At 40.5% G+C, this 13,770-nt stretch overlaps 1 long non-coding RNA gene across 1 annotated transcript; it reads left to right on the top strand.

The window, feature by feature from the left end:
- Positions 1 to 3,591: 3,591 nt before the first annotated feature.
- On the top strand, positions 3,592 to 10,078 carry LOC124252959. The gene is made up of 3 exons (XR_006892071.1): positions 3,592 to 3,621; positions 4,180 to 4,287; positions 10,032 to 10,078. It is a non-coding gene; the product is annotated as an uncharacterized LOC124252959 (long non-coding RNA).
- The last annotated feature ends 3,692 nt before the right edge of the window (positions 10,079 to 13,770 follow it).

A 13,770-nucleotide genomic window follows, 5' to 3' on the forward strand; every position in this document is an offset into this window, starting at 1 on the left:
ATCTATTCAAACAAGTTGCCAAATGTGATTGAGGAATATATTTTTTCAATAATGGATGAAGGGCTGTGTAGCCGAGTGACTTTGTGTAAGTTACACGACGAGTAAGATCCATGCTCGATCATTCCAACACGTAATGTTGGCGTAAAACAAATACTTACTCACTCACTCTTTAAAGGTGCAAGTTTACCGACTGGTCAGTCAGCGATGGCGACTGATGGTCAGTTTAATCCTCAAATCCACGTTGTTGTTTGTTTGTTTTTGTCTCGGTTTTGTGTTTTTGTTTTAGTTTGTTTATACATTATTGAAAACAATACGATATGGCACCATCCATGGATCAATAGGTCTTCTAAACATTCGGCTTCCTCCAGTGAGTCTTTTTCTGTACGGCTGGCGTGTCATAAGCTTTTCTTCATTTATATTTACATTTCCAGAGATAATGTCAACTAATATAACCCAAATGGCTTTTGATATCAAATACATCAACACGAGACAAGGCTGTCTAAAATGATCGATAATCAGAAATATCGTCGATAGGAAAAATATTAAAATCGTTATGAAAATTGTATTATCGATAATATCGTATATTTGCTATTGTGAAAATCGTTTTTAATTTAATTACATATTATACAAAGTACTGTCTTTATTCATCGGTTGCTTCTAAATTATGTTCAGGATACTGTTGTGTAAGTAGTCCATGCATAAACATGTCACCACTTACCAGGGATGTGAAATAAATTCTTTCTTTCAGAATTTTTTGGCATTTTGTAATCGATCGATATTTTGTTAGTGATTATCGATCTCTAGGATCTCTATCGATAGCCAGCCCTACAAGACCATAACAGCTTTAAACCCTGATTCTTGCCGAACTTCTAAACTTCTAAAGAGATTTCCACTTCGGCAATTATGTGCTCGTGTGATATTCTATTTATCATCCAAACTCATCTTTCCAAACTCTTTAGCGGCCTTCACACGGCAAACTAAAGTTTGACAACACATGTTGTTGAAATTTTAAAAGTTGTCAAACTCGCGTTTTCACACATGTTGTCAAACTTTCATGTCATCTGAGCGTCATGTCTCTCTCGGTGCGGTCAGGTGACAATTTTAATTGGTTGACTGCGATTGGTTGTTTCTGAACAACACGAGTTTGCCAACACTTCACACGTCAAACTCGAATTTGACAACACCGAAAGTTTGATGGAAAAGTTGGTGAGAATAGAGACCGATCCTATTTCTCGACAACAGTTTGACAACTCTGAAATTGGTGTTGGTGGCGAGTTGTTGGAATGTTCACACTCTCAAACTCGAGTTTGACAACATGTGTTGTCAAACTTTAGTTTGCCGTGTGAAGGCCGCTTTTAAGTTCAAAATCGAGTTACCTCGCTTCATTTGATTGTGACGTCAATGTAACGATGATGTCACAATGTTCTGCAAAGCATTGTGTTGCAATTCACTGATATGAGGAGTTATCACTTGATCTCAAGCGGTATATCCCACCGAGGAAGCCAGTTCGAGATGGCAGAGATTACGACAGGAGCTTGTCTCAGATACGTTTCTAGTTTTGAAACAACGACGTGAAAGATAAATGGTGAACAATTGTGTAGTCTCTGGATATATATTTTGATAGACTTTAATATATTCCTTTTAAAATGAGCCAATGAGATTCTAGCTTGCTTTATTAATCGTCTTCTGTTTGATACTCGCCATAAATCGCACCTTTTTAGGATCGAAAATATTTATATTTCATATTTTCTCACAATGTTCATGAATGAATGAGCCGCCATATTGCTGGAATATTGCTAAGTGCGGCGTAAAACTAAACTCACTCACTCATGGATGAATGAATGAATGACGCCACTCGACTCACTGATCACTACTCACACCACGAGAAACGTGTAAATAAACTGAATCATCTACATCTGGCCATTATCAAGGCTATAACGACAATGTTGACCATTCTACTTCTAGCAAGCGTACAGAAATTGATAGTGTTACGTCACTGTAATCGTTTTGATCCTTTGTCCGCTCTTACAGTTTGAATACAGTCGTCGATATCGGGTTGTTTGGGTATCTTACCACATGGTGGTACTTGTGTAAAAGTTCAATGTCCCCTGATAGACCGAAACGAAAAATATTCTGGAGTTTATCATTAGTGTAACCCGAGGATTTGAAAGTGACATTGATGAGGTTATCAAGGGGGACTACTCTTCGTAGTCACAGCCTGCTTGTTTTCCCGCAGCCCGATACTGCCAGTTGGGATCTTACTGATGTTACGATGTTGCGAGGATAAAGTGTGTGACTGTGCCTGTTACGAAGATACCCATATTATTACACGGTAACGCACGAATCTGAGGACTTGGCGAAGAATATATTGGTCAAATGAAAGCCGATTCCTTCTTCATGCAACTGATAAGCGCTTGGAAGTTTGGAGGCAGCGTGATGTAGCATTTGCATCAAAAGACATTCAATTGTTGCCTTTGCTGGAGGTTTTGTCCTGGTGGGGATGAGTCTCTCATGACTGTAAACTTGACTTGGTGACAATACGTGGGGATTTGACGGGTGATCAGTAATCCAGGACGTTCTGGATCCAGTTGTTGTCCCCAATTTCAATAATCATCCTTTTGCTACAGTATCTGTATTTATGGATGACAAGGCCACATCGTTGTCGTGCAGTGACAGCTTTCATTCAGAGTAGTGTAGTGACCCACCTTCCGTGGCCCACCATGAGTCAAGACCTGCACCCCCTGGAGCACATTTGGGACGTTTTCGGCCAACGGATGCAATTTAAGCATGAACCACCTGTACAATATCTGAAGCAGCTTTGTACAAAGAATGGCGAAGTAGGGTATAGGCAACGCCACGTTGAAGGTACACAAGATATTGATTATACAACGTTCCCAGGTTACAAGTAGAGTTATGCTCGTTTTTCTATGTTTCCATAGGCATGCATTAAAACATTTCAGTTTTCAAGCTGAGTAAATTTTAACAAATGTTTAAGTAACAAATTAGTATTTCTAATGCTACCCTTTCTAGAAAACTTTTTTTTACGAATCTGTCAACCCCTCTCTCTGGCTCCATACTTGTGACAGGCATCATTTTGAGCCAAACAGATGGTTTGTGTACAGTGTTATATATTGTTACTAAAACGTGAATGAAACTGCATGTTTTGTGAGTGAGTGAGTTTAGTTTTAAGCATCTTTTAGCACTATTCCAGCAATATCACGGCGGCGGACACCAGAAATGGGCTTCAAACATTGAGCCCATATGGGGAATCGAACCCCGGTCTTCGGCGCGACGAGCGAACGCCTTAACCACTGTGCTACCCCACCGCCCCCGTACGTTTTGTGTTTTCTTGTAGACAATACATGATCTTACAGAAAACCATGCAGCGGTACTACGTACTGTTCGGGCACAGACACACACCGATGTTAGCATACAACTTTGTAAACATTACCGGAGGTGCTTAATCTTTTTCCAGATCTAAACATCATTGCTATCATTTCTAACCTCGTTTATTTTTACATCCGTGTCAATCTAAGATAGAATAAATGCCACTTAGTGTGAGGCTGTGAGAACTACTCATGCAGCCTTAAGATTAGACTGACGCTTTGTCTCTGCATACAGGTAATTTTGATAGAAACAAACAGTTCCTTTTAAATTGAAAAGGTGCTCCAGTGAGAAGGGAGCTTGAACCTGAGAAAATCTAAACTTGCTTTATATAGGACTTTAGATTGCAGAAAAGGCGTGGCCGAAGGGAACATAATGCGGTCCAGGGACTGTTAGGCAGACTACCATTGTATCAGTAGGTCAAATCAACTTTATTCGCCAACGTGTCAGCTCCACAGTGATAGGATTTTCATGTCAGTCAATGGCGTTACAATGTTAATGTGTACACAAAATCCAGTTTCAAAAGCAGCACTACTTAAACAAGTCTCCCACTGGATCATGTTCTCGAGATTAGAAATCGGGATATATTGTCCTGTACAATCCTTGAGAGAGTTTCACAGAAGCATACGCATAAATACCCAAAGCCTCGATATATCGGGACTATTTTTATCTCGAATTCGAGATGAAGGTTCTTATATACGTTATTTCAAAAGAGAACACAACATTAGTGTTGTTCGGGACAAGCGAGTTACCCTTACTCGAGGTTGTACTAACAAATTGTCTCGAAATGTTTAGAAATCCTGGGGTTGCAGTCACGTGTGGTCCACCATCGAGAGGTTGGGTCCAGTAAGCACAGGAAGTGACCCCCGCGACAGGCTTTCTCTATCAGGAAACACATGTGAAGTATGTGTCATGTTTGAGGTTTTAAGTTAAAGTTAAAGTTGTTAGTTAAATGGGGAGCAGAGGGTCGTAAACTTACTCAATCTGTCGCTTTGTAGCTTTAGCTACGGTCCCTATTGTGCTGATGTATTTATATCTACATTTATCTGAATGACTGTCGCAAGCCAATACTTGTCAGTCAGGTGCACTTGTCGCCACACTGTGGGGGACATTGTAACCTTTGTGTGATCAGCCGCTTTTCTTGATAGACCCGAAAGGAGACACATTCATAAGGGGCCAGCTGTGTGTGTTTTCACTGTGCTGTAAGAGGATAACTCAGTACAAACGTTTGATTAGATCGTGAAAATAGGAATATATCTTTCAGCATGGATTCTTTCTTTCTGACATGTAAACGTATTCATGAATACCCCCCGGCTTTGATGTTGCATTACCATTAAATGGTCCCTCCAGGTGGTTGCATCTTTTCAAAAAGAAACATATAATTATAACTGACATAAATCAAACCTCGTCTCCCCTGCAGCGATCCGTAGGTCAGTCCTCGCCATGAGCTGCCTTAAAACACCGACATTCACTCGTTTATCTGGCGACCTAGTGGTTAAAGCGTTTGCTTGTCACGCCGAAGACCCGAGTTTGATTCCCCACATGTGTATAATGAGTGAAATTCATTTCTGGTCACGGGCCCTCATGTCTTTGCGAGGATAAAAGATTTGAAAAAAATACATAAAATGTTTTGATGCCCCCATGTCGCAGTATATCTGAAACCATACGATAACAATGACTAGTTACACATCCTGAAACAAATATACCCCCATGAAAGTCTGTGATAGCAGTCTCGTTGCCACAGTTTCTGAAAATGAAAACGTCTCTTTTTACCGCTTCTTTCTGTAAAAGTATCTTTATTTCTGATATGAGATGTTTGTCTACAATACACACACCAACTAACTAATATCTGATATGGCTGAACGTGTTTGAATTTTCTTTGAACAGTATTGCGTGACAAAATGTATGCGAAGAGAAAGCGTTTTCAGGACTTCTGTATCATTAGAACAGGAACAGACATAGACACAGGATTCTATAAGTAGTTTTTCAACAATAGTTGAGACAAATGATAGTACTTGTGTTCTGTGATTTAGTTCATAATGTGAAGTGCCTTCGCGCATGGCAACAACAACCATCATAAGCATATAAAAAAATTATTAAAAAAGAAAATTCCAAAGTGTATTTTTTAAACATCTTTAATCGGTGTTAATCTGGAAATATATAGTACATCTTCAAGTTTAGCTTCGAGACCGAGCACCCGAAATACTTGTTTACCAGATTTCGAATACCAATTGTCTTGAACTGTTTTCGGTTTGTTTTTCGCTTTGTTGCAATCCATTCTAAAAGGCTGTTGCCCATGAACACACTACATTATTCATGTGTTTCCATAATGCTAGATGTGTCGCTGACACAATGGGATGCTGTTTCAGCGACCTGAGTACATCCATCATTTACATGTACCCACGTTTCTGTATGACGCTGTTCAACATGGGGGCAACGTTTGTTGGGGGAGCCACACTGAGATGGGTGTCGCAATAGTTCATGTTTATGTCACGTGGAGTGGGGCATTGTATATTTTTTTCATGCAATGTTATGTTGAGGATATTTTTTCAAGCGTGTAACACGCTGTTTCATTTCAAGAGAACAGTAGCCCGGACTCTGCATCCTCTGCATTATTAATTAAGTGTATTCAACACATTAATAGTTCTGCAGAATATATCCCGCCATGCATAACAGGATGAAAAGTCAGACCCGGATCTTAAAAACACATAACTAAAGCCGGCGACAAATACGTCACGTACCTAACACGCTTCGTGAAGCGTACACTGCTGGCTGTGAAACAGCTGTCGCCACTGCCCTGCGTGCTCTTGTTCATACATCCAATAGTAGCACGCCTTTCAAGACGAACATAACACCATCACTTATAGTCATCATGGACGATCAGGCGTTGAGTTGGGGAACAGGGTTTGTTGTTTGAACTGGATCCGGGAAATACAACGTTCACCCGGCGCCAGATGTTGGTCCATCATCTTCATAAACGTCGCGATTAGTGATGTTGTTATTCTCATCGGAGGTCGCAGATGTTGCCTCCCTAATGCACAAATCTAGCCTAAATGTGTGTCCAACACGATAATGATCGGCTTGACGATATTGATGTTTGATGGGGTAGTGCATGTAAACAATCTTGATTAATTATTGTTGGCAGATTTTCAACTACATGTGAGTCAGATTTGTAACGTACGGTGTCTGTGAGTGAGTTCAGTTTTACGCCGCTTTTAGCACTATTCCAGCAATATCACGGCGGTGGACACCACAAATGGGCTTCACACAGTGTACCCATATGGGGAATTGAACCCGGGTCTTCGACGTGACGAGAGAACGCCTTAACCACTAGGGCTGCCCCACCGCCCCTACAACTTGTCTGTAATGACTAGATAACATGTATAATTATTTAGCGTATCTTTTAACCTGTTCAGCGTACTTTCTATCACCGACATTTGTTTATGAGAATAACTCAGAGGACGAAGTTTAATGGCATGAACATATGATAATATATTATACTCGTATCTGAAAAATCATTGTTATTACAAATTAGTTGTATTGATTCACAGTGATGTTTTTAATTACACTTACAACCATTGATTGGCATTTAGAAGTGATATACATAAAGGTGGCAATAAAATTAGAAGGGTCGGGCGATGCGATGAGAAACACAAAAAATATAAATGCAGCCCTAATCCGAGGAGCACGGAGGAGTATATTCTCCCTCATCAGGAGAATGGAAGATAGGAAGCAGATATATGTCAATGTGAAACAGCAAAAGTGATAAAATAACAAAGGTGATTCAAGATTCAGGATTCTTTATTTCGGTATTATGGGCCAATTGGCCTATTGTACAATTACTATATCATTTTAATCACTTAGCCAAGTGATTTACAGGAATTATGTATGAGAAAAACATGTTTCAAGTACAAGGCAAACATATTCAATGGTGTTTATTTTTGTTAAGTTCAAAATTGACACCAAAATTTGCTTACTGTAGGCTGTACATTATATAGCCATGGTAGAAATTCTCCCGAATATGAGTATATTTTGGGCAAACAAAGGATACATGGTACTCATCTTCAATTTCATCACAATTTTTGCATACTATATCCACAATATTGCCGTCACATGATTTTCATCAACGATATCCATTACTCTTTAAAACATGTAATGCAATTCTGAATTTACAAAAACTTCTTAAAGATTTATCACTTATGTTTAACAGGTAGTACTCAGGTTGTAACACAGATTTAACACTTGCATAAAATGACAGACATTTGGATGAAGAAATATTATTATGCCAATCCCGTACACATATATCAAATAAACGTTGTTCTAGATTATGTATAATATAAGTTTTCATTCCCAACATCTTGGAAAAAATATACGAATGAGAAACTACAATAAAACAATAAAGAGCGAAATTTGCGAAACCCAGATATGCTTACCACTTTCATCCATTGACTTAAGCATTATATAGCACTGATATGGATACCTAGGTGGACATATGGAAAAGTTTTATCCAGTATTTAACAGCTCGTATTTTACTACTTACAAACATATTACAACGATCGGTTTCTCCAAGCACTGCCTTAGTTGAAGCATATTTACCAACAGAAAGAAAGTTTAAAGTAAGTAGTTTGAACTTTTTCAATGTCACTATGGTATTCTAATCCCCGTACCTCAGCTCCGTATTGTAATATTGGGGCTATTTTTGTGTCAAATATATTACATGTAGTTTTGAAAGACATATATGGAGTTTTTCTAAACAGGCTGAAAATAGAATGTAATGCTTTACTTGCTTGAGATGCTAATACTTTACAAGCCATAGACCAGTTCAATCTAGATGAAAACATGATACCTAAGAAATTATAATGAGTAACTGACTTCAATAGAGAACCCCCATAGTACCATTTTTCATTACGTTTCAATGCACCATCATTTCGAAATAGAATAATATTTGTCTTTTTCAAATTGACACGAAGTCCCCATTTGTTACAAAAGTTATACAATACAACAAAGGTGGACACTTAAGAAGGGAAGACTGACTGGTAAAGACAACGGGCAAATAGAAATTTAAGTGATTCTCTGAAAGAGGGCTGGTCTCAAGGGATGGCGACACTACATACATGACAACTGATGGGTGTACAGTTTTAGCGACAGCTTCTATAGGTCACGTACGCGTGGTACGCAGCGATTCGAGGCCTTTATAATGGAGACCACGGACGGATGGGATACATTTCTGAAAACACCGGATTCAGAAAATGCGATCGTATCAGTACGGTTGTAGCGACAGAACTTTAACTGTTGGCACGATTGTCGTAACTCCTACTATGACTGTCGTATCTCCTTCTATGACTGTCGTATCTCCTTCTATGACTGTCGTGTGTCCTACTATGACTGTCGTATCTCCTACTATGACTGTCGTATCTCCTACTATGACTGTCGTATCTCCTACTATGACTGTCGTATCTCCTACTATGACTGTCGTATCTCCTTCTATGACTGTCGTAACTCCTACTATGACTGTCGTATCTCCTTCTGTGACTGTCGTATCTCCTTCTATGACTGTCGTATCTCCTACTATGACTGTCGTATCTCCTACTATGACTGTCGTATCTCCTACTATGACTGTCGTATCTCCTACTATGACTGTCGTAACTCCTACTATGACTGTCGTATCTCCTACTATGACTGTCGTATCTCCTACTATGACTGTCGTAACTCCTACTATGACTGTCGTATCTCCTTCTATGACTGTCGTATCTCCTTCTATGACTGTCGTATCTCCTACTATGACTGTCGTAACTCCTGCTATGACTGTCGTATCTCCTACTATGACTGTCGTAACTCCTACTATGACTGTCGTAACTCCTACTATGACTGTCGTATCTCCTTCTATGACTGTCGTAACTCCTACTATGACTGTCGTATCTCCTTCTATGACTGTCGTATCTCCTTCTATGACTGTCGTATCTCCTACTATGACTGCCGTAGCGCTACGGTTGTCGTAACTCCTACTATGACTGCCGTAGCGCTACGGTTGTCGTATCTCCTACTATGACTGTCGTATCTCCTACTATGACTGTCGTATCTCCTACTATGACTGCCGTAGCGCTACGGTTGTCGTATCTCCTACTATGACTGTCGTATCTCCTACTATGACTGTCGTATCTCTTACTATGACTGCCGTAGCGCTACGGTTGTCGTAACTCCCACTACGACTGTGTGAGATGTGGTGATCTTTCCGCTGTGAACAGTGGTATCATGTAGTGGGAGTTCAATGAGCGAGGACAGCCCAAAGTGATGTCGGTCTTAACACTATAGACACTTGAAACATGAACTGTATGTTGCTGACGGACCTGTCCCATCATGTGTACAAACACCTGGGTTATCAACTGTCAGTGATTAATTCATATACTATGTTATGGGATGTTTGACTTGAAGGATTTACTTCAAATTTTGCAATCTCATAAAGACACTCAGTAATTCAATCGCCACGCAACCACGTACGAAAGATCCCGGAAACCATTTCTTGGGACGATTGCAAGTTGGCCAGACTGCACGGAGGGTAGCCAATCATTTTAATGTTCATGTAAGGACAATCTACCGACTGCAGAAGAGGTATCAAGCCTCTAACAGATTCCAATACCTACTTTCAGTAGCATCCCGACGTCAAGACCGACAGATTGTGCGCAACCACCTGCAGGATCGCTTCACCAGAGCGAAGGAAACATCACGCCAGACCATTGGGAGAGATCCATTAGTGCCGATACAGTGCGTCGACGTTTGGGCAGAAGAAACCTCTGCTGTCACAGACCATGCATATCGTGGTCCTGTCCTCAACGCTCGTCAAAGCCAAAACCTCCATTGTACAATTTTCGTCTACTCTTCGCGACTTGATCTCTGTCACATCGTGTCACAATGTAAAATCGTAACCTGGCTGATCAATATATGAAGTAAAGTCTGTCACTGGCCTGTCCATTCTCGTTCGAAACAAGAAACATATACTGTATATATTGCTATGCCGGTGATAAACAACATACATTCAAATTGTCCTCCCAGATGACGTCTCCCTGGACGGTACGTTTACCTGCACAACTGATGTGTTCGATAAGTTAAACCCATGCTTACCAGACAATTTGCATGAAACAGTAACCCCATTGGAAAACTGAATTAGCAAATCCTTTTATGTACAATGTACACTCTGCGCCCTTCCCACGGGAGCCATCTCGTTGGTGCCTCCATTAACTGTGGAGATTAATCAACATTGTACTTTAATAGTAGTATTGTTGTATAACTGGGTCATTCGAATCATAGTGGTAGAGACGATACATTTGGTAATTGCTTCACGTGAAACGTCAGTCACGTGTAACAGCTGCCTCGTCACGTGTTCCGTGACACGTATTCCCTGAACCATCGTAGCTTCTGGTCACATGACACCGGGTGTTCACGAAATGGACGAGCAGACACCATCAACATTCATCATTTGTCAGGGTCCTCTTATCGTCAATGTAAAGCAATACGTTTGAGATATTCATGGATAGCCAACATATTCAATGTGTTATTACCAACAGTGTGAACAGTGACTGAAACTATTCAAAACTGAAGTATATACATATTGATATACTAAAAAGTCTTACCTACCTGACAACCTACCTTCAAACATACATACATAGATTCATATTTCAGCACTATCACTCTTCATGGAAACTTGCCATAGGCGATGAAGGATGGGTTCGTGGATATGAGAGCCATGCAGGCAGTTATCCAACTGGGATGGTGAAGTATTTCAGAAACGGCATGCAGCTGAGTCAATGGTTCAGTGTTTATCACTTATCGTTCCCACACAATACCACCGCACACTCGCGTGCTTCCTTCAGCCTGTGCACAACTGAACCTTTTCTTCAGGTAAACTTCACAGTTTACGTGAGGATAATTTTTGGCACCAGACGAGATTAGCATTCCAACTTATAAAAGACACATTTTATTTTGTGATTTCGTAAAAGGTTGTATGATCTTATAGTCAAAAGCGTCTCACTCACCTCAAGGTAGTTCCGGAAAGTGTGATTCCAATTTATCTATTTCAAATATCTCAAGTACACTATCATTGAATGCGTGATATCATGGAAGACAGGAATATGAACTTCATTGTTTCGTTGTTTTAAACCCTTAAACCAATGGGGGCGATGGGGTAGCCTAGTGGATAAAGCCTTTGCTCGTCACGCCAAAGAACCAGGTTCGATTCCCCACATGGGTACAATGTGCAAATCTCATTTCTGGTGTCCCCCGCCGTGATATTGCTGGAATATTAATTAAATCGGCGTCAAACATCTCAACTCATTCACTCAACCACCCATTGCAAACAGCCGATCGAGCAACATCCATTGTCACGCATGACGTCCTTAGTTCAGTGATAAATATGTTTGTACACTGATGACTTCACTGATTTAAGTGATCCTTTTATCTTCAGCACTGTTTTTAATCTGAGCTCATTAGGGATTAATTCAGTGGATAAACGAGTAATTATTTGACATCTGTTGCGTGGAGAATAATACGTTAGATATAAATCCATATAATATTGTCACAGGTCCGCAGGTGATATTCATCTATAACAGTGGCAGTGAAATATTCGTATCGTTGTATGTATCGTTCACCCATAACATCGATCATAGAGACATGCATGACATGTGACAGATGTCACATGGTATAACTACGTAGTATGATTGTATAGATAATCGTTCATCTACAGTCAGTACCGTCACGGATGCTTTGTTTCGAGCATGGAATGTTTTTTTTTAGCGACACAGTCCAATCTTAGCATCCCACCTCGTCACATGTATACGCACATACACATGCACATACACGCACGCGCACACGCACATGAAATAGTAGTCAAGGTGTTGTGACGATTAGTGGCTGTAAGTGTCTGGTAAGTTGAAATTTATTAAGATGTTGAGGTATACACCTTGATGACATACTGTTGATTAACTCGAGCATGATTGCCTCGAGACTTGCCCACCGCACAGGCTAAAGACTAGTCATATTGGCGGGTGTTAGAGCAACGACTGGACGCAAAATGTAGTCAACGTATAGTGAGTGATATAGCAATATTCCAGCAATTTCACGGAGGAGGACAACAGAGGCTTCACACATTGTACCCTTATTGGGAAGTGAACCCGGATCTCCGGCGTGACGAACAAACGCTTTACCCACCGCCTCAGTCAACATGCAGCAGGAAGGTAAAATTTCCAAATCAGTTCGCGTTTCGTGTGTAATACGGCCCTAGACACTCCTCCTCTTTACCCATCATGGCCAAGAAGTGTTGCCCTGCCAGACATGCGCTCGTTCAAACATTACCGACACACATTCTGTGAATATGAGTGAAAACTATCAAGGTGGTGTACAACGACTGGCGCATAGCCCGACCCTGGTGACGCCGAGACCACACCAGTCTCAGTATGATGATCTTATATATACCCCACAGGGAGTTGTTTTAAGTTTAATCCATTATATCACCCTGCAATCAAATAGTATATTTTCGTTCACTCAAGACAAGATTACAATTGTCCGATTTGAACTCTCGCTCAATGCAGGAATTTCTGAATTTCGCTCACCTAAGATTAGGAGATGTCCCCCATAATGCCCCATTGTCTAAGGAATAGCACGCTTCATTGCTTTGCCTACCTTAGACAATACCTGTCGGCATTCAGGGAAGTACCCTCTTTACCGCCTATGGTATACCTTAGGATCACACCCTCCACAGGACGCCACAGTTGGGAAATTACACTAAAATTTGTCAATCATTCTGGCAACTTGAGGTATTAACGCCCCCTTCTGTTGTATCCACAGGCCGTCATTTTGCCCTTTCAATGAGATAGTAAGCATGTTCTTAGACAGACAGACAGATAGACAGACAGATTTATTTCTGTAAAGGGCTATTGGCCCAAAATACAGTCTTTACAGAATGTTAAACTTATGTCCCAGGCAATAAAGTAGTATTCATCATTTACCTTAATCTTTGGACTTTCTCCAGATAATGACATATATAAATAGATAACATTATTATTTGTTGAGGACATCAAATTTACAAAGTGTTGTATAGCCTTCGGTTATTTAAAAATGTAACAGAAGGTCTGAAGGCAAGTATGACATACCTCCCTGTACTGTAACACAAGGTCTGAAGGCCAGTGTGATATACCTCCCTGTACTGTAACACAAGGTCTGAAGGCCAGTATGACATATATCCCTGTACTGTAACAAAAGGTCTGAAGGCCAGTATGATATACCTCCCTGTACTGTAACACAAGGTCTGAAGGCCAGTATGATATACCTCCATGTACTGTAACAAGGTCTGAAGGCCAGTATGATATACCTCCCTGTACTGTGAACACAAGGTCT

The sequence above is a fragment of the Haliotis rubra genome, unplaced genomic scaffold, assembly GCF_003918875.1.
Source record: "Haliotis rubra isolate DU_JTF1 unplaced genomic scaffold, ASM391887v1 Scf53, whole genome shotgun sequence".
Lineage (NCBI taxonomy): Eukaryota > Metazoa > Mollusca > Gastropoda > Lepetellida > Haliotidae > Haliotis > Haliotis rubra.